The sequence below is a fragment of the Lepus europaeus genome, chromosome 3, assembly GCF_033115175.1.
Source record: "Lepus europaeus isolate LE1 chromosome 3, mLepTim1.pri, whole genome shotgun sequence".
NCBI lineage: Eukaryota > Metazoa > Chordata > Mammalia > Lagomorpha > Leporidae > Lepus > Lepus europaeus.
The window spans coordinates 151,189,316-151,214,258 of record NC_084829.1 but is presented as its reverse complement, the minus strand read 5'-3'; the positions used below and the strand labels follow the sequence as shown (position 1 = coordinate 151,214,258).

Below are 24,943 nucleotides of genomic sequence, written 5' to 3'. Positions count from 1 at the left end.
TGTCTTGTGAAAGAGCGCTTGCGTGCCCTCACCCCTCCTTCAGCCTGGGGCAAGGTAACTGCCTACAGAAGAAAAAGGCACAGGAATCAACTTTTCCAAAACACTCAGCTCCATGCTTGGCTTCTTTCTGAAGCTAGAAAGTCTGGTAAAAATAAATGGTAGCTCGAATTCGGCGTGGAGGAGCCAGAGGTGCGACAATACACACACCACAGCCAAGTGAAGTTACTACATCCCATCTCAGCCTCAACCTCAGGACAGCTTTTGACTTGGAAGTCCTAACTTTCAAATTAAAATAATTTGCATGTCCATCAGTAGCCTTAATTCTAAGATGCGATGTTCATGTTTATATTTTCTTTCTTTTCTACTTATTTGAAAGGCAGAGATAGAAAGAAGGAGAGAGGAGGAGGAGGAGAGAGAGAGAGAGAAAGAGAGAGAGAGAAAGATTCCGTCTGCTGGTCCACTCCCCAAATGGCCACAATGGCTGGAGCTGGGCCAGGCCAAAGCCAGGAGCCAGGAGCTTCATTCATGTCTCCCATGTAGGTGGCAAGGACCCAAGCATGTGGCCCATTTTCCACTGTTTTCCCAAGTGCATTAGCAGGGAGCCGGATTGGAACTGGTGCAGCTGGAATTCTAACCAGTGCCTATATGGGATGGCGGCACAGCAGGTGGAGGCTTAAACTTCTACACAACAGTGCCAACACGATGCTTATATTTTCTAAAGTCAAAGTTATATAAATGTCTATGACACTGTGGTGGCAATCAAATAACTTGTTAGCTGCGTGTCATAAAGGAAATAGAGGGCCAGGCGTTTGGCAGTGAACGTGCCAGTCACGATGCCTGCTTCCCACAGCAGAGCGCCTGGGTTTCACGCCCAGCTCCAGTTCCCATTCCAGCTTCTTGCTAACGCAGACCCTAGGAAGCAGCAGGTGATAGCCCAAGTAGTCTAGTCACTGCCTCCCCCGTGGGAGATCTCTGTTGGGTTCCTGCCTCCGGCTCAACGCTGGGGACCATTGGCGAGTGAACCAGATGATGGAATATCTCGCTCTCTTTCTCTCCCTTTCAAATAAAAACAAAGAAAGAAAATACAAAGGAAACAAAGGCTCTACAAGTGTTAGCTAATATTTAAGCCACTCAAGTGATGTTTTGAAAGCAATTTATGACAGCATCAGTTACCTTTAAAGGTAAGCAACTAACTCTCACCATAACATATATACGCGGACTTTCAAAAGTTAATGGAAAAATAGAATTAAGGAACTAAATTAAAGAATTAGTTTAAATTAAAGCATAGTTTTAGTTAGTGTAAATTACAGCATAGCTTTTCATAATACAATTTTTTCATGAATTTGAAGCTATTTTTTTTTTTCTGCAGGCAGAGAAAGAGAGAGAGACAGACTGACAGAAAGCTCCCAACTGCTCACAGCAGCTAGGGCAGGGCCAGGCCAAAGCTGGGAGCTGGGATCTCAATCCAGGTCTTCCACAGGGAAGCTAGGAGCCCAGTCACTTACGCCATCGCCACTTCCTTCCAGAATGTGCGTTAGCAGGAAGCCAGCGTCAGGAGCCAGAGCAGGCACGGAATCCAGGCACTCTCGAACTTTCTGAAATAACCTTGTATAGCTCATTGACCCATAATTCTTAGAAATCCTCCTCAGAGATGCTCTATTATAAAACTTTGCATTATATGTAGATTCGTGGGCTTTCAGAACTGCACAAGGCCTGCCTCAACCTTTCATTTCACATCCAGATGAGCAAACTTAACCTTGAAAGGTCAAGTGATGGTTGAGCATTCTTGTCCAGAGCTGGGCCCCGGACTTCTCCATGTACCACAACAGCAGCCCAAAAAGGCACTGGGCTTTCGCCAGCAAGGCGCAGCTGGGCAAAGCGGTGGCATACGGGAAGGTTCTTCCAAAAGATCCAGTCTTTCTTGAGCCTCACGAAGAAATGACACCATGCAGACAGTGTGAGAAAAGATTATTGGAATTCTGTTCTATGTTTAAGCCAGCAATGCCACGGTCTGTTGTGGGTACAGCTCACATGCTTTTCAAGCCTATTTATCTTAATAACTTATTAACGGAATATCACCACTGGATAATTCTGCTCCCTTGTGTGTTTTTGGCCTGCAAAGTGGATGAATTCACTGTATCTAGTCCTCAGTCTATTGGAAACCTTCGGGAGGGTCCTCTTGGACAGGAAAAGACACTGGAACAGATTTTGGAGTATGAGCTACCACTTGTACAGCAACTTAATTTCCACCTTACTGTGCACAACCCTTGCAGACCATCTGAGGGCGTCCTCGGTGATTTAAAGACTTGCTGCCCCATGTTGGAGATGTTAAAGAAAACAGCAGATGACTTTCTTGATAGAATTCAGCTGATAGATGCTTAACTTTTGTACACAGCTTCTCAAATTGCCCTGACTGCATTTTATCTAGTGCCTCCCGGGCTGGAATTGCTGTGGAAAGTGAGTAGCAAGAGGTGTGTGCTGGATGTGGCCTGCTTGCACTGTTCAGTATTCCAGGGTGGAGCAAATATTGAACTTACTTGTCAGAGAGTCTGATGCTCGGAGAGACCAGATCTTGCTTGTCCCAGTTACTGGATATGATGAAAAGCATGAGAAACTTGGGGAAAAGTAGGAACCACCCAGACCTGGAGACGTTGCTGTTCTGAAACGGAAGATGGAACGATGCTACTCAGCTGTGCTTGCACTGAATGTAATTACAAAGAGAAAAGCCTATGAAGACGATGGTTGTGTCTCAAAGAAAGCCAGAGAGGAGGAGGAGGTAGAATGGACTGATGACGACCTGGTAGATTCCCTCTAGCTCTTTCTTTTTTTTTTTTTTTTTTTTTTTTTTTTTTTTTTTTTTTTAACAGGCAGAGTGGACAGTGAGAGACAGAAACAGAGAGAAAGGTCTTCCGTTGCCATTGGTTCACCCTCCAATGGCCGCTGCGGCCGGCGCACCGCGCTGATCCGAAGCCAGGAGCCAGGTGCTTCTCCTGGTCTCCCATGGGGTGCAGGGCCCAAGCACTTGGACCATCCTCCACTGCACTCCCAGGCCACAGCAGAGAGCTGGCCTGGAAGAGGGGCAACCGGGACAGAATCCGGCGCCCCGACCAGGACTAGAACCCAGTGTGCCGGCGCCGCAAGGCAGAGGATTAGCCTAGTGAGCCGCGGCACCAGCCCCTCTAGCCCTTTCAAGTTGATTTGCAGTGCTACCGAATCAGCAGAAGTAGGAAGCATATCTGGCTTTTAACTTCATTTAAAAAGTATATTGTGAAAAATCCAATTTTTTCTGTTTGTTATTTAAATTGTTTACCTTTCTTAGCAGCTTTGTATAAAATAAAGCCAGAATAAAATAAACCCAGAAAAAAAAAAAAAAAAAAGGTCAAGTGACTTGTCCAAGGCAACATTGCAAGAGCAGTCAAGAGAGAACCCACCCCCCTTTTCTGACACTGGTGTCCGCCCACTGCCCTCTGTACAAAGCCAGAATTAATGTGTCACCCAATGTGCTTCCTGGCAGGTGAGATCCATAAAAGGCACCACACCAGGATACATGACGCTTGCCTAATAAGGAGAGACAAGTCACACAGCATTTGGCACGCAGCGGGATTTCAGCTGGTGCCAGGGTGTAGTCCACTTAGTTTCACAGTGAGGAAGGTGCGTTGATTTACTTTCCCCTCAATCCAGTGAGACTGCTACATTCTCTGACCAGACATACCCGCTTGCTCAATGTTCTCACCAACCCAACTTCAGATTTGTATTTCAGCGATTTAAGATTTTAAAAGTTGTTTTGAACCTAAAATCATGATTACCATTATAACGTTAGTTTAACATCAGGTTGCATTCAAAGGTTCATCTGCAAGGCATTTTTAGAATCAGGAACTTGTTTTCTATCAGCAAGGCAGCCTGCCCTGCACTTAGGAGCCTGACGTGGGAGTCCTCCTCTCTCCCACTTCTTCACTGCCATGGCAGCAGCAGGCTTCCCAACCCCCACCCAAAAAACAAAGCCAAAGCCAGAAAGCCAACCTGAAATGTGAACTCGCCGATCTAAGGCACAGCCCATTCCGCAGGGGCCGTTTCACTTGGATTCCACCTGTTGCCAAGGGAGCAAAGCCTTCCCCAAGCCCTCCTCCTGCCCAGACACTTGGCCATGAGCCTTTTGTGTTAGAAAGTCAGGAAATTTTTCTATCACAAATCGGGCTGCCAAGGAAAGCTCCTAAGAATTCCGCCGCGCTGCTCGTGCTTCCCAGGTCATGTCTGTCTCAGGGAGGCAGGCACCAGCTTCAGGGCGGAGGAGACAGGAGGCAAACCCTGCCCCACCACATTTCAGGGTTGTCACTTCTCTGGGACTTTTGCACTTGGAGACTTTTAGATCCGGGGTTTGCTGCTTCCTAAGCGACAGCACTAATCTCCCTTCCCACTTTACCATCCACTGCTTTGCTCCCAAGGGCTGTGTCCTAGCCCTTTCTGAAACAGGCCAAGCTTCCCTCCATCACTTCTCCCCTGGGCAGGAGTCCCACCCCGTCACACCCACCTGCTCAGCTCCCGCTTCGGTCCCCCTCTTCCACACAGCATTTCTGATGCCCGGATGTGACTTCTACAATCACTGATAATCTGAGTACGCGGTGGTTCTCTGTGCTATTTGTGTTACTGATTTACTAAAAATCAACTCCTTGAAGACAGGGCCTTCTATCAGCCCTCTTGTCCTTCTGTAACCTTGAGTGTGGGATTAGGGTAAGAGGGGCCGCAGGAGCAGGGAACGTGGAACAGGTGCCTGTTTGAGCTTGTTCTGCAGAGGCTGTGCCTGCAAGGCAGATCTCTCGGCATCGCACTCCTGGAGCCAGGCCACGACAGACAAGGAAAGCGTCAGGAAACCAGTCTTGGGTTTTTTGAGCATAAGAAAGGTTTTTCTGCTCCCCCTTTTCCACATCCTGGAACCCCCTAAATCTTGTCCTAACAGCCCTGGCAAACTGCTTCTCAGGGAGCACTTTCTTTAGGGAACGCTGCCTTCCCACTGTCTGCTTCCTTGTCACAGGTAAGTAAAGCTTTCCTTTGAGCAGTGCCACTTGACCATGATTATTGAGCAACATCCCAAGCCAATGGGTACTTTGTATCCACTCACACTTGATGCCAGGGCTCACACGCTGTGTCCTTCACACCCTGGGGGTGCACTAAATATTTGTTGAGCTGAATCAAATCCTGAATTTAGATTTCTGATTTAGATAGCAACTGGCAAATGTCCTGTCACCAGTATGTTCACCCCAACTCAGAATTAGGGGAGCTAAAACAAGAAACACTAACAAAGATGCGGCAGTCTTTGAGAGATCCTTTCAAGCTGCAATTCTTCACATTCTCGTAGTATCTCAAGCTGTTCTGTGCAGCTATAACAGAATACCAGAGATTGGGTAATTAATAAAGAACAGAGATTTATTTCTTATAGTTCTAGACACTGGGAATTCCAAGGTAAAGGGTCCCACGTCTAGGACCAGTGCTGTGGCGAGATGGGTAGAGCCACCACCTGCAATGCCAGCATCCCATATGGGCACCGGTTCAAGTCCCCAGCTGCCCCACTTCCAATCCAGCCTCCTGCTAATGACCTGGGAAAACAGCAGGGGATGGTCCAAGTGCTTGGGCCCCTGCACCCACGTGGGAGACTCAGAGGAAGCTCCTGGCTTTGGCCTGGCCCAGCCCCGGATGTTGCATGCATTTAGGGAGTGAACCAGTGGATGGAAGATTGCTCTCTCTCTCTCTCTCTCTCTCTCTCTCTCTGTGTGTGTGTGTGTATGTGTGTGTCTCCCTCTCTCTTCAAATAAATTACATAAATTGTTAAAAAAGAGGGGCACATCTGGAGAATGCCTTCTTGCTTTGTTATCCCATGGCAGAAGGTGGAAGGGCAAGAAAGCATACACACCAGACAGAGACGGAACTCACAGCTTTTATAATGAGCACTAACCCATTCCTGAAGGTGGAACCATCATGATCCAAACGTCTCTTAGAGGTCCCACCTCCCAACACTGTTGCCCTGGGGATTAAGTTTCCAGCACGTGAACTTCAGGAACACATTCACAGTGCAGCGCAGGGTGTGGGGAGAAGTGTGTGTTGGTTCCCTTTTCTACGTGGATAGAGGAATGACCCAGATCCCATTATCTCACCCAGGTCTGGAACTCCCTGCTCTCCAAGCCCATTCTCAATACAGCTGTCCAGGGACGTTCAGTGGAAGGATCACAAATACTTTGGAAAATTAAAGACTAAAAGGCGCTTCACTGGCTAAACTCCATGCTGACATCATCACTACTTTATTGTTTATAACAGGGATTTCCCAGAGCTAACAAGCAGCGACTGAAATCTAATCACACACATTTGTTTTACAAAATCATCCACTGCTTTGCCTCTGGGATCACCCCTATGATTTGTTAACACTCAAGTGGGACCTTCTCTGTAAGGCTTTCCACAACTCGTGTTCTCGTCCATTCCACCAGTGCACCTTGAGCACAGGACAGCAGTGGTCCTTCTGCAGCGCAGGAGCTCATGGCTACTGCCAGATGATGCAGAGGCATAGGATAAGGAGACGCAACCTTGTGTGGGGAATCAGGGCAGGCTGCTTGGAGGAAGTAAGGTTTTAAGCTGTTTCCCCTGCCCCCCACTCCTGGGTATTGCCTTTGCCTGTGACAGCAGTAATCACAGATTTGGGACCAGGAGCTCAATCAACCTCAATGGGTCAAAGATAGGGACATATGTCAACGTGACAGTGGCCACAGAACCTGGCATGCAACAATGCCCAGCAAGTATGTGTAACATAAGTGAGCCAGTTCTGTGGCTCAGCCCTTCCCCAGAGTGGAGACTGGTCATAGAAAGGAGAAAACATCAACACATTTTGTCCCAATCAATCTAAGCGATGCCACGGGGGAGCTTTAAGAGCTAATTAGAAATGGCGCTGAGTGACTTTCCAGCTGACCAAGGTGAACCTGCATCCCAGCTCCTCAACGTTGCTCCTCAGCCTCTAGTTCTCACGTGGGTGCAGCTGGGACACAGGTGGTAAAACACAAGGGTAAGACTGTGGAAATGGAATTAAAGGGTCTGTTTATTTTGGTGCAAAAACATTTTGAAATGCATGCATAGTTTTTTCATAATATGCATTTCCTGTGAACTTTTTGAAATCCCCTAACACCTACAAGTAGAACATTCCAAGCCTGATATTAGGAGGAGCCCCACAGCTCAAAGACTTTCCAAGGACTCTCTCCTGCCAGCGGGTCCCTCTCCGGGCCCTTGCTATCAGCCGGGGTCTCAGGAGCCATAGCTGGGAGCCTCTCTCCCCGGCGTCAGGGCGGTGGGTGAGAAGTCACATAATTGCCCTGACCCCTGTGAGAGTGTTTATCAACCCTTCAAGGGGAGAGCCCTTTCCTGTCCCAGTTTTTGATTCCACACACGGAGAGAACTCGAGAGCCCTCAAAACGTCTGTGAGGTCAGCACAGCCTGAAGAGTATTTGCTGCCTTTCCAAAGACTCCTCAGAACTCATTGGTATGAAATTAATTATGTGAGGTCTGGAAACAATTGCCAACCGATGAGCTCACACATTGTGTGTTTTCTTCACAAGACACACGTCCAGCAAGGAGCTTTCTGGCACGAGGCTCAGAGACGACTTCAAAAAGTTTGATAGGATGGGAGCCAGCAGGATCTAAAGAAATAGCCCTTCCTTAATGTTGTCCCGGGGTATTTGAACCCCAATCTGCTTGGGTAGGGCCAAGGCTGATAACATCTGTGCAAGAGATTTGATCAGAAGTCTAGGGAATTGTAAATCAGAATGATTCTCTCATTTGGAGACTCACTGTTTTCAAATGTTATTCAGTTTTTCACTTATTCATCCATTCACTCTTTATTCAAGGATTTCGTGACGTTCCAAGTATGAGATTGTGGTAGGTGACAGTGACCCCCAGACACAAGGCAAACAACACCTGCCTTCATGGTGCTGTCAATCCATCAAGAAAGACAGAGGCACAAGCCCTGGAGGGAGTGAGGACACCAGGTAGACATATCCCAGGAGCACCCAGGCGGGAGTCCTTGGGCAAGTTGACCAGATGCTGGGTCACACACAGGGGGTACAGAGGAGTTTAGGGGACAAGAGGAGTGGGAATGCATTGCAGACTGATAAGACACAAGAGTGAAGCACTTAACGTCAATGTCTTCATGCAGACGGAGGAAGGCATAGACCTGTCACTCCTGGTGTCATCTCCAGAAGTCTTTCTTGGCAGGATTAGGGAGCGAGTGTGAGCACAGCGTCTGATTCTCAGTTGGTACTCAAGGAGCTTGGGCGAGTTCCCATCTCCCAGTGATGCAGGTGGGTTTATGAGGATTCCTTCCAGCTCTTACTTATTCCTCCCAGTAACCGGGAGCACCCAGGAGCACAACGAGGAGAAAGCCCCGTCAAGAACAAAGCAGAGCTTAGCAGTGGGGATGCTTTGATGAATCACCAAGCACAGCCTTAGCCAAGGGCAGGCATCTAGAATTGTGGGGAACCCACCTCTGAACTTCCATCAAAGTGACTTCAGCTGCGGGATTCATCTCTGGCCTCCTCCTCTTTACTCGGCACTTCAGATTTCACATCTGTTATCTGGTTTGATTCTCCTAACAACCCTGTGAGGCAAATGGGATGAAACACTGAATCCCTTGCTCAAGCCGCACGTGGGCAGGTGGCATGAAGAGACTAGAGTCATGGGCCTGCCTAGGCTGCTCCCTGAACCACTAGAGCATGCCTCTCTTCTTTTTTAAAATGTTTATTTATTTATTTGAGAAGTAGAGTTACAGATAGAGGGAGAGGTCTTCCATTTGTTGGTTCACTCCCCAAGTGGCTGCAACAGCTGGAGCTGGGCCAATCTGAAGCCAGGAGCTTCTTCCGTGTCTCCCACATGGGTGCAGGGGCCCAAATACTAGGGCCATCTTCTACTGCTTTCCCAGGCCACAGCAGAGAGCTGTATTGGAAGAGGACAGCTGGGATACGAACCAGTGCCCATATGGGATGCTGGCACCACAGGCAGAGGATTAGAGCAGATGCCACAGCACCAGCCCTGAGCATGCCTCTTCTAAATCTTGCAATTAGCCAAGACTAAGGCTGGGAGTGGCAAAAAAACAGCTAAGATTAAACTGAAGAAGGAAGGTGTATAAAGTACAGATCTCATTCATAAATGACAAGTCTTCTTTTGGTGCCAAATGAGATTGTTAAACAAGAATCTGGTCTCCAAACACTGCCCCTGTAAGTACTGTTACTGGAAGAAGCACTGAGCACACGTATTACTCCTGAGGATCAAAAACACCCCGCCCAAAGCAGCCTTTGCAAGAAAGAAATTTCTTTCAAGTTCTTCATTTCACCAGGGAAAATCTTGCATACAGTTCTGCACTGTGCTCCATAGGATAACTGGATTTGTTCTAACAAAAGCACAAATTGTTGAGTTTACCCCATACCAATTTTGACTGCCATCGACTCACTAGGGTGATGCATTCTTGCCTTCTTGTCCTGCAGGAGGGAGCCAACAGGGGCTCACAGTTCAGTGAGACACATCTCCTTTTTTAAGATTTTATTTATTTATTTGAGAGGCAGAGTTACAGACAGTGAGAGGGAGAGACAGAGAGATCTTCCATCCACTGGTTCACTGCCCCCAGTGGCTGCAATGGCCGGAGCTGTGCTGATCTGAAGCCAGGAGCCAGAAGCTTCTTCTTGGTCTCCAGGGTGGGTATAGGGGTCCAAGCACTTGGGCCATCCTCCACTGTTTTCCCAGGCCATGGCAGAGAGTGGGATCGGAAGAGGAGCAGCCAGGACTAGAACCAGCACCCGTATGGGATGCTGGCACCACAGGCGGAGAATTAACCTACTATACCACGGCACCGGCCCCCATCCCCACATCTTAAAGATCTGACCAGGGCCTCAAGTAAAAGTATTTAAAGTCAGGTTTGATAATGCATACCAAGAAGAGGTCACTTAATTACATTTGTATGTGCTCCATAATGGAGCAGACAGTCACCCACACCAACCTGGCCCAGGACCCAGCTGTTCCCCAGCAGGGCATCAGACAGGTGCCAAGCAAAGAGCTGTCAGAAAGCAAAACACCTGCTCTGAGCTTGACAGACGAGTGTGCCACAGTCTTTAGAACAAGACGTAACAACCAGGAATTCACTGTGCGAAGGAAAAACTACTCCATCATTCACAATCGCTAAGCGAGTTTACAGTCAACCGATGATGAGAGGCATCTGTGCTCCTTTATAGACGATGGCATCGCAAGCATCAGCTGAACTGCTGCTCTAAACAAGAGCTTCTTTTAACAGCTCTTGACGACCAAAAGCATTTTGCTAACCTTATTTAAGCACGTCTTTCTGTCGAAGTAGCTAATGTACTCCATAGGATGTGCTCGGTTTAGGGACTTTTCCTAAGTCAGAGCTGGCGGGTCCATTCCTCTCTGGGCTCATGGTGCTACAGCTGTGGCTGCAAGAATGTCTGACCCTTCAGGTCCCTAAACATGCAGTGCTGGGGTGAAGGTGAAGGCCAGCAGTGTGCTTGGAACTTTCTGTCCCTGATGGAGGCTTCATTGGTCTAGATTTTCATCACTTCTGAACTATTGGGCACTTCGTTGTTATAAAACTTCATTTCATAAAGCTCTTTATCTGTTCCCTTGAAATCATGGCAACTAGAAGAAAAAGTGTATATAGTGGAATAGAAACCCTTTTCATATAATCAGATACTGGGAGATCATCTAAGAGCCATGTGTGCAATTTACATTATTTCTACTCCAAAAAGTGTCATCTCTGTGAGAGTTAAAAAAATGGTTCGATTGAATAACTTCAGCTAATTGAAATTGCATTTCTATAATTATCCATCTTTTCCCCTCTCCAATAGTTGCTGCAGTCTTCACATGCATCTCTCTAAGCTCAAATCTCCCTGGGAGACAGAAGTCGCTCTGTGTATACTGCCACAGGGCTTATTTGTTTCCGGGGTCCTGTCCCCCTAAGTGATGTTGACAGGCTGTCCACCCAGATGTTTTCTCAGGCACCAAATGTGAAAATTCTGAACACATTTCCCATTACATAAAAACCCCAAGCAAAAGATAAGGCTTCATTTTTAATTGTTTTTTTTTTTTTTTTTTTTCTGCATGAATGTGACCCTCTAAGCTTTAAGGCAACATCCCAGTGAGGATAACAAAACCATACACAAACTCCATCCCCAGGCGTGCACATCGAGGTGGCTGAGGAAGAGTATCAACAGCACCTTTGCATTCGGCTTCCATGAGGGACCCAGGTCTGCTGCTTCCACTGCCAGGCCCACACTCGCATTTCCTCTCAGGCAACCTTGCTTTCTTCCACCGCACTCTGTGACGCAAGTGCCCTCTGGTGTTGGTCTGGATTTCAGCAACCAAAGCTACTAGCCTGCAACCTGTTTCTCTTAGGTGACAGCTAGAGACAAGTTAGAATTATCAGACTATGTAAAGTCGTCATCATCATCCAAGTGTCTGGGAACCAGGCCTCCCACCTGCTTACTGTAAAACGCTGGGTAAATGACTTCTTTTTTTTTTTCCCAAAGAAACCATTTATTTAATGAGTACAAATTTCACGAGGACAACTTTAGGAATATAGTGATTTTTCCCATCATGCCCGCCATCCCACCCGCACCCCCACGCCAACCCCTCCTCCCTCTCCCATTCCCAGTCCCAGTGGAGTGGGCTGCTGCAGCCTGTCTCACCTTGCTCTCCAACGTTACGGCAGAGGCTCTTGGCTGGTGGAGTCCTAAGTTGTGCACATCTTCGCCCTCCATGTAGGTCCACTGTGTTCCTCCAACTTACGTAGAGTTTCCTCTGCTGTTTTCTCCCTAACTCTTCCCTGAAATTACACTCTTTCCCCTTTTTTAAAACTATCTTCTAGAGTCGAGCAGCAAGCTCCCTCCCTACTCTGCCATCTTAGATTTTCCCCGCTGGGTAAGGACTTCTTCCAGTGCCTCGTTTTCTCCACTTAAGCACTTGGCGATGGTTAGCTCAGGAACTCCCCTTAAAGATCACCAAGGACAAGTTCTCGGCTGAGAGACCAAGATATCAAGACCCAGAGAAATTAGGTGGTTGCCAAGGTGATTTAATAAGTTGGCTTTACCACCTCTACCTTACAAGATAAATCTTCTGTTATCTTATAACAAAAAGAGGTAAAACTTGGGATGGGCATTTGGGGCAGTGGTGAAAACACCCCTTAAGATACCTGCATCCCATAGCAGAGTGTCTGCATTCAAGTCCTGACTCCACTCTTCTTGTTTTGTTTGGTTTTTGTTTTTGTTTTTGTTTTTAGATTTACTTATTTATTCCTATGTCAAAGTCAAAGTGAATCTGGATTTATGGCTGCCAAGTGGCAAATGACTGATACAGGCAAATGAAAGTCACTCTGAAGGAAAAAAAAATATCCTACACTTTATATGCTTTCAACAGCAATGATTAACATATCATCCCAGTACATAGAGAAAAGTATTCAAGTACACAAAGAGATAACAAGATGAGAACCCGCAGAAACACAGCAGAAGCACAGAGCTTCTAGATAAGTGCTCTAAGAGAAATACAATGCAAGCCACAAGTATGAGCCACACATGCGACTTTAAATTTTATAGCAATCATATTAAATAGGTACAAAGAAGAACCGGCGCTGTGGTGTAGTGGGTTAAGGTGCCATCTGCAGTGCCAGCATCTCATATGGGCACCAGTTGGAGTCCTGGCTGCTCCACTTCCAATCCAGCTCCCTGCTAATGTGCCTGGGAAAGCAGTGGAAGATGCCCCAAGTGCTTGGGCCCCTGCACTCATGTGGGAGACCTGGATGAAGTTTCTGTTTCCTGGCTTTTGCCTTACCAAGCCCTGGCCATTATGGCCATTTGAGGAGTGAATCAGCAGATGGAAGGTCTCTCCCTCTCTCTCTATTTCTGTCTCTCCCTCTCTCCCTCTCTGTAACTCTGCCTTTTGAAAAATAAATAAGTCTTTTTAAAAAAAGAAAAATGATCATTTTGGTGCAAACCTTTTTTTGCAGCAAAATGAACTTACGTTTCAACGCCCTTACCCATGCACTTTTGAAGTACCTTGTATGCCTGCTGCCTCATTTTGCTTTTGCATTGTCTCCTTACCCTCAGCACTAAAGCAAAATTTTTTTAAAACCACCTTTTCAGAATAGCTCAGCTTTATATGGTCTATTCAGCTTGATGCAATGCATACCCTAATCATTCCCTGGATTGGAATAAAATCTGAACCTTTCATCCAGCAAGGCTACCAACCAACCTCCACCACCCTCCCTTCCTCCCAGCAGCCTCTGGGGAGCTGACACCCACCTGTCTACCACTCCGTTCTTCAGTTCTCTTTTTATATTTGGTCCCTGGAATTTCCCACTCACCAGTGCGTGTGCATCTCTGTGTGGAACGTGAGAGCCACATCTCAAGACCCAAAACGCCACATTGCTCAGAGATGAGTAAATTCACCTGGAATGTTAACCTGTTAGAAACCGTAAGAAAGACTGCCATGAATGAGTCTCACGTGTTCTTATCCACATGTTCTTATCTGTGTAAACTTCAGGAGAATAAAATGTAGCCTGACATGTGTCAGCCAAGAACCTTATTATAGCAACATAAGTACTAGATTTTTCTCTCTGCATTTCCACCCGTTTTTTTTTTTAAGGTTTATTTACCTGTTTGAAAGGCAGAGTTACAGAGAGCCAGAGAGAGAGAGAGAGAGAGAGAGGTCTTCCATCCGTTGGTTCACTCCCTAGTTGGCAGCAATGGCCCGAGCTGAGACGATCCGAAGCCAGGAACCAGGAGCTTCTTCCGGGTCTTCCATGTGGATGCAGGGGCCCAAGGACTTGGGCCATCTTCTACTGCTTTCTCAGGCCATAGCAAAGAGTTGGATCTGAAGTGGAGCAGCAGGGACTTGAACCGACGCCCATATGGGATGCCAGCACGGTAGGCAGTGGCTTTACCCACTGCACCACAGTGCCAGTCCCTCCACCTGTTCTTCTTCCCATCTAAGCAGGAGCTTTCTGTATTCCTTCCACATGGCTGAGTAGAAAATAGAAAAGGCTCTCCTTTCATCCACAGCCCTGAATCCTAAGAGAATGACCTAGAGTCCCAGGGTGGGGAACGTCCCGCCTGCAGACCACTGATCTGGCCCTGCCAAGGCAACCCATGGTTGGGCGGGACTCAAAATTCCTGAAATCTACTGCAGGATCATTTTTAAGTTCATACTTTTGTATGGCCTGCAAATGATGCTATAAATATCCAAATGGCTCTTGGCAGAAAGAAAATTCCCACGCATCCATTCAGTGGAAGAACCCCAGGGGAGTGCTCATCACATGAATGACAGCAGTGCACCAAGCTCCTGCCCATGACCCATACGACTGACTGGCAGACTGCTCAGCCTCCTCTCCCCGCTCTTCCTCCCCTTCTTCCTCCTTTTTCCTCTTCTTCCTTTTCTCCTCTTTCTCCTCCTTTTCCAGGTCATATCTTCACATCTTTGCTAAGTGCCATAGTTCAGTCCACTCTCCCCTTCCCCAGTGACCACCGAACTAATGCATAGGCCAGGCTTCACGGGGAAATCCGTGTTACTAGCAGTAATCTTTGATGTGGCTTAGTGTCTTCCAGGAGGAGAAATAGAAATAAATATCACATCCGGGAAGTCGGGTCCTTTTGGTGGAGGGCAGGAAATACCTGCCCGGACACCCAGTGAGAGAGGGGAGAGGCAGGAGCTGAATCACATCTGCGAGGTTGCTGTGCACAGAGAGCAAACAGAAGGCAAGCACATCCCTTTGAGATAAGCAATACTGACAAAGAAATAATATTTTAACAATAATAAAAATGGATGGCGGCCTCTTATAGGAGCAATTTTTTAAAAAGATTTATTTATTTTAAAGTTGGAATTACAGACAGAGAGGGAGAGACAGAGAGATCGTCCATCCACTGGTTCACTCCCCAGATGGCGGCAAAGGCTACAGCTGGGCGAGGCCAAAGCCAGGAACCAGGAGCTTTAGCCAGGTCTCCCACATGGGTGCAGGGGCACAAGCACTTAGGCCATCTTTCACTGCTTTTCCCAGGCCATTAGCAGAGAGTTGGATTGGAAGTGGAGCAGCCAGGACTCAAACCAGAATTCACAGAGGATACCAGTGTCATGGGAAGTGGCTATACCTGCTATGCACAATGCCAACACTGATAGGAGCAATTTTTTAAACATTCAATTATGCGGGAGAAAAAATAAGAGAAAGGTCTTAAAATGTACAAAGAAAAGAAAAAATGAAAACTAAAAATTATCTATAAATATACATCAAATGAAACTTTTATCACAAGCTTGCTAATAAAGCAAAGTTTCCATGAAAAAAATTAGATTGTTAGCTTTTCATTTTATGTGCAAACACCAGTTCATCCTATTTATAATTTTTACTCACTGATACAAAAATCAAAACCCCACATGTTGCCTGTTGCTGTTGCTGCTATTGCCTGTTTGTTAGTTTGCTGGGGTTGGTGGGACCTTAGCCAAAGTGCTCTGCAAAAGAAGGCTCCAAATGAGTGGATTTCTAGAAAAACATTTCCCGGGTTTCATTGCCCTGCTGTTGCTATGTCACATGGTATCTGCCAGCCAGAGCTGAACAGTCAATTATGCCGTTTCTAGGCAGAAAAGTGCTCGCCTTGCAAGTAAATGTCTAGGCATCCCAGGAGGTGACTCTGGTAATATGCATTGCCACTGCTCATTTTTGTACTCTTAAAGGTACAATTTTCTGATTTTTTTTCACATATTTCCTGGGGTACCAGTCTGTGTGTTAAATCCAAAATTGATGATTTCTCCTCACATGGAAGGGGTTCTCGTAATTCACACAGCTTGGGTATGTTTTTTAAATGTATTTAAATCTATTTCAATGTATTCATTCAGCTTCTGTTAGAATCATAAAACTATCAAATAATATCTGATTGATTCAGTGGAGTTCAATTGTTAAAGGATGCTGTTGCTCTCCATGTGGTTCTTTGTGTTTAAAGCCTAGGATTCACATGTGTTTCCAGTGACTGAAAGGGATTGGATACTTGATTAAAAATCTATCATAAGCATCACAAAGCAAGGATTCTGTGGGCTGATTTTACGAAATCCATAAAATAGAGAAGTGACAGGAACTGAAAGTGAACCGAATGCAGTTCTAGCATTCTTTTTTTTTTTTTTTTTGAAAGCTCATAATTGTTCACTGAAAACATCCTAGGCTGTCTTCCTCTCTACAATCCTGAAGAAGCACTGTGTGGAAACAAGATTCCCCACGGCATTCACTGGTGGGTATGAGATTTGTGGCTGAAGTAGTATCACCGGTCTGCCTCTACCTGGATCATCTGTGGATACGCCTTAGGACGTGGCCAGTTGCCCACATGCTTCCAATATACTCCCAAAGACTAAGGACTTTATACTTCTTGCATTCAAAAAGCAAAGGAGTATTGTCTGTTCATTATAGCTCAATGAATTGGACTTTTATTTAAAGATTTATTTTATTTACTTAAAAGGCAGAGTGATGTGGTGAGAGGGAGAGACAGAAAGAAAGAGATCCTCCATTGCTGGTTCACTCCCCCAAATGACCTGATAACCAGAGTGGGTGAAGCCGAAGCCAGGAGCCAGGAGCCCCAGCTGGGCCTCCCATTTGGGGGACAGGGGTCCAGGTACTTGGGCTATCATCTCCTGCTTCCCAGGCATATTAGCAGGGCACTGGGTTGGAAGCAGAGCCAATACTTTTATAAAAGGCTGTTGAAGAGAAGACCATTGTGGCTGAACAAAACAATGAGCTTGGCACAACCACAAATACATCCGTGGAAAGTGGTGGGGGCGGGAATAAGGCTTCCTCCACCCCCACAAGACTATGATCAAGACCTACCATAGTTCAAAATCAACTGAAAGGATACAAAAAGCCACCACAGCCTTCAGGATCCCCCAACAAGTGAAAATCTAGAGAAGTGAAAAGGCGACAGCAGCAGCCAATTCTTCAGTGGCAGCCCTGGCCGGAGGGGAGCGTGGCCTAGAACTTTACAGCTCGTCAAATTCTCATTTAAATGGTACGGTGTGTTCATGCTTTTGTATTATAGTCATAAAAATTACCATAAACTTGATTGCTTAATCAATGCATGTTTATTTATCACGCAGATCTGTAGGTCGGAAATCTGTGACTCAATGGCTGTCTTCATTGTGGGTTTTGCAAGGCTAAGATCAAGGTGTCAACCAGCTGGACTCTTATTGAGCTAAAAAATACAAAATAGTGACCAGTGCTGTGACACAGTGGTCATCCTATATGGGTGATGCCGTCATCCTATATGGGTACAAGTTTGAATCCTGGCTGCTCTACCCAATTCAGCTCTTTGCTGATGTGTCTGGGAAAGCAACAGAAGATGGCCCAAGTGCTTGGGCCCCTGTCACCCACAGGAGAGACCTGGGTGGAGTTGCAGGCTCCTGGCTTCAGCCTGGCTTAGCCCTGACCCATTGCAGCCATTTGGGGGGTGAACCAAGAGATGGAATATATATATATATATATATATATATATATATATATATATATATATATATCACCTCTCTGTTTCTCTTTTTCTCCACCTCTGCCTCCTTTACCCTTGGCCTTGACACGGGAGACAGAGAAAGGCAAATTGAAGTTGAGGGGGAAAAATTGCAAGTTCAAAATTTTGCAAGCTTGGGAAATCTTCACTTAGACGCTGCATGCAGACCGGATAACGGCCAGAGGCCTACACAGCAGGTGCATCCAAAACCGCATGGAGGATCCCTTGCCCAAGACCAGTGAGTATAAAGTCACAGCCCCAACTGTCTGTGGGGCCCGGGGTCTCGGCCTCCGTCTGAGCTCTGGATCCTGGCTCGCTCCTGCATTCCTAAGTCATGTACTTCCTTCCCTAAAATTAATTTTGACCATTGTGCTTGATATCATGTCTGAGCCCTGCCCAACTTGTGTGACGTTCATAACAAGCTGGTCCACTCCTTAGGACTCCCCAACCGCACACATTCTTGGTGACTCTGCTGGGACAAGGTAAGCCCCTTTTGGGGGAAAGCTGTTAAAATCACCCCTAAACTCCTTCTTTTCTTATGATTGTTTGTCCTCTGAAATTTCTCTGGACTCTTCTCCTGATCACAGCCAACTTCCTATGGGTGGTGCGGCTGGCAGGGGCAGCTCACCTTGGGAGAATCCAGGCATTCTATTGGCTATGGGGGAGGATCCACAGGTGCTATTGGCTTTGGGGGAGAATCCACAGGTGCTATTGGCCTTCTGACCTCATTTCGATTTTTCTTCCTGGGAACCTCCGGGAACAGAGGTCTGTTAGGGCTACTCTCCAGGAGAGCTGGAAGGTTCTTGCACTGGACACTCAGGACCTAAGGGTGATGACCCTGCCTTTCCATGTCTCTCTCTCCGCCTTTGCCCCGGCTCTCCCTCTGTCCTGTGTCTTGATAAATGAAGCTACAGAGTGGATCGAGAGCTCTCCCTCTGCTTGCTGCTAACAGTCCTGCCTGAAACAACCTGGGTGTTAAAATGACCCTGGCTGAAAGAGTTAAGGTGACCGCTTTGCTCTGTTTGCAGATAAAATTGGGCCATCCTTCCGTGTCAGGGGTCATTCATAGCATCTCTGGGAGTCAAGGCAAAGGCAGGCAGTAGGAGGAGACACAGCCCAGAACAGGCAGGGCTAAGGAAAAGCCAGTGGCCACCACTCACTGTCAGCGAGACCTCTGCCTGGGTCAGCTGGGCACGCTGCTGCTCCATCCGCGTCAGCTTCCTTCATCCGAGGGCTCTCGGAGAACGCAACTGCACCTGGATTCCTTTATTCTCTTCCTGTGGGCTCTCCCAGGATGCAACGGGCAACTTCGCAGGGGTCCCTTCTGACCCCCCTGGGTTGTAATCTAAGGAGGTAGAGCTTTATGCTGAGTAGCGTCTTTAGGAAGCCACCTCAGCTCCTGTCTCTGGGGGAAGCTAAGGTTAGAGTCCTCCACACCCCTTGCAGTCCACAGCACACTCCTGGCCCATAGCCACCCTTGGAAGCTGCCTGGCAGCTACCTGAACATTTGTTTGTCTCAGCCATGCCCTAAGTAGCTGAGTATTGACCAGGCCACCATTGGCCTGGGGCACTTGATGGATTTTTTTTAAAAAATTGGCTTAAATTCAGTGTAAAATCTAGAAAAGTATCTTCGGTGAGAAACTGCTTCATAATATGCCAAATGTGTTTTGTAATTTGGTTTATAGGTCCACTCAGTCATAAGCAACAACGGGTGATCAGAGCTCTAGTCTTATAGCCCCTAGGGTGTATCTTACAAAATTAACAAGTTTTAGTTTAAGCTTACTTAAATTTAAAAAAAAAGATGGTGTTCTACTGTAAAACATCTGGACCTCAGTAGTCCTGAGATTAAGTGAAGAATGGCTATTTGACAGTATCCTGAGTTACATCACTGCTTTCCAACCTGAGTGTTTTACAAAGGAAAAAAAAATGATATTTTTGCTGGTCAAAAATGCTATATTTGATAGCGGAATATGGGGTGCCAATTATGATATCACTGTGTGCTTATTAATACATTCCCAATATTAATAAGCCTGTGGGTTCTTGCCTAATATTCAGAGAAGAATTCTAAATGCCGGCATAAATGAGCGAGGCAGCATGGTAAGCTTTAAGCTTTTTATTCAGTGAGAAAAATGCATAGGTGAGTGAGGGCCCTGTCTAAGAGAGGGAAGTCTGGATTCATATGGAGTACCAGGAGCCAGCCACGTGGAGGAGCTGCAGGCCAGAAAGCATGGGGCGGGCCCACCACGGCTCAATCTCAGGCCTTTTATCCACTTCCAAAGGGGCGTGGTTAAATAACCTGACACACAGGTGTGGGCAGGTAGGGGCAGGAGGTCACACAGGGGCGTGGTGAAAGCGTGGTCTTCCAGCTCACAAACGTAATCAATTTTATCCTGTATGTCTACAACATACTTATCGCTGTTTGTTATTAAAATCATCACAGTGGTATTTTGACTAAGAATAGTTCAGATCAAGTTATAATATGCACTGCATTCTGTGTATTAAGTATGAAGAACCGGCCTTTCCAGTTTTCTTTGACAAGAAAATGATTTAAAATGATGACTATCTTTTCCAATGTATCAGCTTCTTAAGTCATCTAGGACAGTTTCTAAGTATAAATGGGATAAATGTAAATGAGATAAATGTTTCTAAAGATAAATGTAGGCCGGCACCGCGGCTCAATAGGCTAATCTTCTGCCTGCAGTGCCGGCACCCCGGGTTCTTGTCCCGGTTGGGGCGCCAGATTCTGTCCCGGTTGCCCCTCTTCCAGGCCAGCTCTCTGCTATGGCCTGGGAAGGCAGTGGAGGATGGCCCAAGTCCTTGGGCCCTGCACCCCATGGGAGACCAGGAGAAGCGCCTGTCTCCTGCCTTTGGATCAGTGTGCAGCGCGCCAGCCGCAGCGGCCACTGGAGGATGAACCAACGGCAAAGGAAGACCTTTCTCTCTGTCTCTCTCTCTCACTGTGTCCACTCTGCCTGTCAAAAAAAAAAAAAAAAGATGAATGTAAGTCTTCTTAACATCTCAAATTCTGTTAAAAAGACTATTTGTGTCTGCTAACAAATATGTTTTTCTAACTTGTTATATTTTTATGAGTAGCATTTCATGACTGCTTTAAAGTAAGTAAGTGTCAAAATGCTATATGCCCTTTTATTTAAAATGTTTTTCTCTTAATTTAGAGGCTTTAAAGGATTATTTCAAAATACAAATTAGAAAACTTGTGGTAGGAGAGAGAATAAATTATATATATATATATATATATATATATATATATATATATATATAAAAGCTGTATAGGCATTAGAAGGTGTCTTGATAAGTGAGGCTATGGGATGGCACAGATGTGTTTTGACTATGGAAAAAACAAGGAATATTTGTCCTAAACTGAAATACCTGGCGTTCTACAAGACAGAGAAACCATATAGACAAGTAGCTGAGGAAATGCAGGAATGTTACAAAAGATAAGCTATGGAAGATAAAGCTTGTGTGAGATAATCTTGGCTGAGGTCTTTTTAGAGCTACTCACGTGATGCTCTAGGAAGTGGGCATTGGTGTTGTTAGCAGAGATGGCTGGGCTACCAGTTCTTGCTTTTGCACAAGCAAGAATTCGGATGAGAGACATCGTGGCGAGCAAGGAAGTAGGGCATAACGGCGAGAATACACCAGAGAGGCCAGGCAGGCTCTCAGCAAGCAACGGAGAGCAGAGTGCAGTCCGCATTCAGACTGGGGCTTCTAAGGGAATGGAGTTCAGCTCTTCTCACCGCAGGTCTGCTCCCGGACAAAGGGTTTGCTGGGTGTGAAATAGGTAAAACTCCCAAAATGTTATCAGACTGGGCAGTGCCGGGTCCAGCTCCAGCAGGTCCAGGGGTTCCCAAGATGTGGGAGGCGTCGGTGCAGGAAGAAATGAGAGACACTCACAGCAAGGCTGATGGCACGGCTCTGGCTCTCAAGCACCAGCCTTTATTTTTATATCATAAGTCACATAATGGTTCTTTTTACAATGACAAGTCTGTTGTCCATTTTTACCTAGTTACAATTTCTTTGACTTTTAAGAGCATCTTCAGAGCATGGGTTACAATCATGGACAGGTGTGAGATAACAGGCTGCCCACACAAGCCAAGGCCTGGAGCGCTGCCGAGCTATGCAGAAATTGGCTACACAAGCTAGAATAGTACCTTCCTAATCTAGTCTTTACTAGAAGCCTCAATGTTCAAAGCAGGTCCTTTTTAAAAATGTATCCCCTCTTTTGCAGTTCTTTCTGTAACTCTTTCGTTTCTTTATTGTATTTATCTAAAGGTTCACTTAGATCTATTCCACAGTTTTGACATCCTAACCATTGTTATATTTCTAGCACATATTGAATTAAACTTTAATAATGGAAATTTTGGAATTATGAGACTAAGCTCTTCCCTAAAATTAGGAATACAGCAATCGTTAGCGGGACCACCAGGAAGCTCCAGCTTCCTAATGCAGAGTGTAGTTCCCAACAAACCTAAAACCACCAACAGGACCTTAGCTGTCATTCTCATGCCTTGCTGAGACAGACCTTCTGCTGTGACCTTGTCAGCCAACCAGAGTTGCCTTGGCCTCGCCACAGAGGAGCTGGTAGAAAAAAGAGAGACTAAACCAAGGGGCTCGAGGTTTAGGGTCATTTGTATGCCTTTGGCACGTTATATCCAAAGGGAGATTGCAGCGGTTGTACGTCAGCTGCTGTGAAGGCAGGGGCAGCCTTAGTGGAGCCTTACGTACCTCCACCAAAACTAAATCTTGTTGTCTTTGGGCAAATGTTCGTCACAGTGGGCTTCCATCCTGTTCTGTTTAGTGTGTGCATGCTGGGAAGTAGCTGCAGCATACGCGCTGAGAAGAGGCAGCAAGATGGAGCCAGTATGGTCTGCTTCTAGTCCCAGGCTCCCTCATTCCCCCCTCTGCTTATGGAAACCCTGGCTGCTGACAGGGCTTAGGGCGATGACTGCCTTGGCTTCTTCAAACTGAGTGGAGGCCAAGTAGGGGCTCACAGTCAGCCACGGTTCCAGCAGGAAGTGGCCTTTCAAGGGGCCACAGCACCAATGTGCAAGCACTGTTTCCATCTGCAGTTGCCTTTGCATGACCATCTGGAGTGCTATTGCTTCAAACCTGGAAAAAACAAATCTAACCAGCAGGTTGAGAATACAGGGCCCAAACACTAGAGTAAGGATCATCATAGATGAAGTATCCGTGCTGTGGATTGCAACCAGGATTTTATTTGTCCCCAACTCAATCTGTCATTTGTGTCTTAACCGAGAGAAGTGGTTCAAATCAAAAACCTATTTGAGAGGACGAGGCTGCCCAAGGCACACAGCTACCAATGACAGTCAGAACGGAAACCCATCCAGTCCAACTTCAGCGCCCTGTGCTCACCTGCCTGTCCCACCTGTCCTCGTGCCCCTCTGTCACTGGGAGACAGGTCCTTCAGGAATGCATTCTTCACCTGCACACAGCACCCTCGGTAATGAAAACTGCAGTTGACCAAGTTACACACAACCCAGACTGATGCTCCAATGCTGCTTTAAAAAAAAAAAGTTTCTGTTCACTTACTCGAAAAGCAGCAAGAGAGAGAGAGAAACCTGCCATCCACTGGTTCACTCCCCAAATGCCAAGAACAGCCAGGGCTGGACCAGGCCAGGGCCAGAATTCCATCCGAGTCTCCCATGTGGGTGGCAGGAACCCAAGCACTTAAGCCACCTTCTGCTGACTCCCAGGTCGCATTAACAGGAAGCTGAACTGGAAACAGAGCAACCAAGACTCAGACGGGTTCTCGGATATGGGATGCAGCCTCCTAGCACTGTGCCATGAAACCCTCTGATGTCTCCCCTTGACTGCAATTGTGTCGTCCTTATCCCACTGCGGCTGAGTGCAGGCTGAGGTCCTGGGTGAAGTGGCAGCTGAGCAAATGCCAGGCAGAAGGGCCAAGCACCCGAGCTCTGCAGCAGAGCCTTCCGGGCCGAGTAGCTCCGGGGCTTCCATCTCCTCTTGGAGGGCCGCCATAATCCTCTTCTTGCATCTCCCCCGTATTTCTGGCCAGGTGAGCACAGTTATGTTGGCACACTGCTCAGATTCATTCAAGCTGGATTCTCTGCAAAAGCAGGGAAAATCTTTTCCTAAGGTCAGAAATTCTTCAATAAACTGGGCAAGCCACTCCCAGAAGGCAAAGCCAAGCTCCCAAGTACTGTCTCTGTTTCTTCCCTGTGTCCCTTTTTCTGTGAAGACGGCCTTTGCTCGAGTTTGCCGCACTCCCGCATCCCAGTGACTCATCGTCCTCGGCTGTGATAGGCCCTTGAGGGCGTGCCCGGCTCGTGTCCTGCCTTACCTTTCAGCTGTTTGGCTCGGTTCCCTTGTGCCCTGAACAGCCCCCTTTCTGTGTCTATAAAAACTTTTCCCCTCCCAACAAAGTGGAGAACCCGGCTGCGCCCTGGGCGTTGACTCATCTCCCGGCTCTGGGGTGGTTCCTTTGCCGCAGACACTCATCATCCCGCTAGGGCCCCGAGCTCCCCAGGCTGGCCCTGAGGAGCTCCATCGGACCTGCTGCCCCGTAGCGAGCAGCAAAGCAACTTCAACAGACTTGTCTGGAAGGTTCTTGGGGGCCAGCTACAGCCTCATGTCCACTCAAGGCCAAACACGGCAACTCCGCTTGAGCAGCACGAGGAAGCAAGCTCCTGGGCAGGGGGGGGGGGGGGGGGGACGACACCATATCTTCCAGCAGCCTACATTTTTGCTTCCTGCCTCCCTCCTTAAACTAGCACTAGCCTATTGGTTTTTTGCTCCCCCTCCCACCCCCATAATCACATTGTCTTTTAAGACATGTGGTCTTTTCTTAAGCTAGCCTATCTAGGAGAAGTGAGCAGAAATACCCTAAATAATCTCTTCAGGGCCCAGGCATGGTCACAAAACTATTTTTTGGGCTCCTTCTTGGCGGGGGCCACCTGGTCAGGGTGTGGGGACACGTGGTGGGCCCCAAAGCATCTTCCCAGGGCTGCACAGTGTTGTTTTTTTCCTAATTACCAAAGCACCATACATGCCTCCTGCCAAGGCCTTCTGGGGGGGGGGGGGGTGCTCCTAGTGGAGCCACCTCTGCGGGGACTTGGCGCCTTCTGTGGCCAGAGCAACTCAACTCCATCCCCTCAGCGTCATTGGCCCCTAAACAGAAACAACCCAGGCACTTTCCCACTGCCTAAAAACAGATCCCCAGCGGCCCCGCCCTTCCTCCACCTCTTTAAGGGGCGCTACCAGTGATGTGGAGGGAGCCTGCAGAAGCCCAGCCCTGCTGGGGCATTGGGGGATCACTCATTACAAATTCTCCGATACTGGCTTAGGGTATAACACGCTGAGCCGCCAGACTTTTTTTTTTTTTTTTTTGAGAA

General features: G+C 47.1%; 1 pseudogene; it reads left to right on the top strand.

The window, feature by feature from the left end:
• Positions 1 to 1,815: 1,815 nt before the first annotated feature.
• Positions 1,816 to 2,815, top strand: LOC133757154 (cyclin-H-like; annotated as a pseudogene).
• Positions 2,816 to 24,943: the final 22,128 nt, after the last annotated feature.